At 32.5% G+C, this 2,305-nt stretch overlaps 1 pseudogene; it reads left to right on the top strand.

Moving 5' to 3' along the window:
* The window catches only part of LOC120612326 (dnaJ homolog subfamily B member 6-like), a 154,772-nt pseudogene continuing 152,467 nt past the window's right edge, over window positions 1–2,305 (top strand).

Below are 2,305 nucleotides of genomic sequence, written 5' to 3'. Positions count from 1 at the left end.
ATGGTGAGCTACTATGAAGTTCTAGGTGTGCAGACATGACTCAGTCGAAGTTATTAAACAAGCATATCAGAAAATGGTACTGAAGTAGCTTGCAGATAAAAATCCTGAGAATTAGTAAAAGATGAGAGAAAATCGAAACAAGTAGCTGAGGAATATGAGGTGCTATCACATGCCAAAAAACAAGATATCAATGACAAATATGACAAAGAAAGATTAGGGTAGAGGTGAAAATTATTTTGATGGTTCCTTGAGTTTGGCTTCACATTCTGCAACTCAGATGCCTTCAGGCAATTTTTTTGGTGTAAGAAACCTATTTTCATTAGCCTTCTTTGAAGACCCATTTGAGGGATTTTCAAGAATCAAAGGAGTTCCCCAAGAAAGCAGAAGCTGAGGGTCAGTTTTCTCTGCCTTAGGGAGATTTCCATGTTTTGGAGAGAAATTTTCTTCTTTTGTTATATAATTTACTTTTTTTTCCCTAGGTCACAGGGGCCTCACTTCATTCTCTTCCATGTCATTTGAAGGTAGTAGGATTGGCAATTTCAAATCTATATCAACTTTTATTAAAATTGTTAGGAGCAGAAAAATCACTTTAAAGAGAATCGTTGGGAATGATCAAGGAGTAGGAGCTGAAGAAGAGGACCAGTTAAAATCCTTAATGATAAATGGCAAGGAGCAGCTGCTAAGCTTTGGTAATTCAACGCATGCATTTAAGAGAAATGTAAACTATAATAAGCTCCATTTGAGGATTAACAGAAACATATTTTTAACAATTTCAAAGGAACTCGACTTGAAGTATAACTATATCTAATCTAAAGTATTTATAAACAGCTCCTGGGGGGCCCTATTTGTCAAAGACTTAAGTTCATTGTTGGGACCATATAATAAGACCATTTGCTTTGTCTTAAAAAGTGTAAATCTCTGTATGCACTTTGATTTTTTTTATTAAACGAAATCGAAGGTGGTCATGATTCTTTTGTACACCAACACTCGGTGGACCTGCTTTACCATTATGTGTGAAACATGGACCAAGTAATGTCACCCTTTTGTGAAGTTAACATTGCTGGGATGAATCATCCACAAAAATTATATCAATTTTTTCATTATTTAGTAGTGAAAGATATGGATGCATTAATAGTAATACATTTCTGGTTTAATACAAATTGAGGGCGTTTTCTACTTATGCATGAATGCTGGCAACTTAGTAAATTTTGACAAATGTTATATATGTATGTTAAGCTTAGGTTTAAAAAAGTAAAGCTGGTAAACTGGGTCTTTGTCATTTTCTTCTAAAAAATAAATATGAATGTGTTTGATATATTTAAAAAATCCTGAGAAATACTAAATCAGGGAGCAGTATAATATAATAGTTATGGGTGCAGGCTCTAGAGTCAGACTCTGGAACCAGTTATTCCTCAGTGTGGATTTTATATCCTAGAACTGAGCTGTCCAAGGTTATTAATTAAATTAAATTAAGTTAAATTAGTTAAACTAAATTGAAATTTAAGTTCCATAGTCTCACTTTAATCATTCTAGTCACTTTCAAGTACTCAATAGCCGCATGTGGCTGATGGTTACCACATCAGACAACGCAGAAAATTTCCATCATCACAGAAAGTTCTATTGGACAGCAGTGTGCTAGCAGCTCTTTTAGTAGACTACTATTTAACTAACTTGACACATTAACTCATTGCCATTGCAAAATATATCAACTGATGCCCAAGAAATCATGAAACTTGTGGGTAATCACAAATTTCTTCACCCACCAGTTTAACTGTGTGTGTATGAAAAATCAGTTGTGTTTCTTCCTAAACCTATATATTCCAGTTTACTTATATTGTGATTATATAACTTAGTTAAATTTGTCAACAGATAAAATATGTATGGGAAAAGTCTTCTATGCAAATTAAGTTGAATGCCTTATTAAGAATCAATAAAAACAAATTAAACTTTATTTGTTATAGAATTTAGCATAAGATAGAGAATTATAAGATATTAGAAATAAAAACATCTTGAATTCTATACTCAGCTCACCTTAAGAGAGTACTCAAGTACTTACTCCACTTTAAAGAACCTAAAACTGAAAACTCAATTACAGGTGTAATTTATAAAAAGAAGATAAATCTGGACTCCAATAAATAGAACCATTTATTGAAAGATGGATAAACACACATGATATCCTAAGTTAGTATAAATATATGTATAGAGACCATTAGACATTGCATGCTTCCTAATGGAAGCAGACAATACCACATATAAAGTCCTGAAAAAAAAAAAAACTCTAGATCTAATCAAGTCTCTAATTCCA

This window comes from Pteropus medius, unplaced genomic scaffold, assembly GCF_902729225.1.
Source record: "Pteropus medius unplaced genomic scaffold, Ma_sr-lr_union100, whole genome shotgun sequence".
Taxonomy (NCBI): domain Eukaryota; kingdom Metazoa; phylum Chordata; class Mammalia; order Chiroptera; family Pteropodidae; genus Pteropus; species Pteropus medius.
This window is presented reverse-complemented; position numbering and strand designations above follow the sequence as displayed.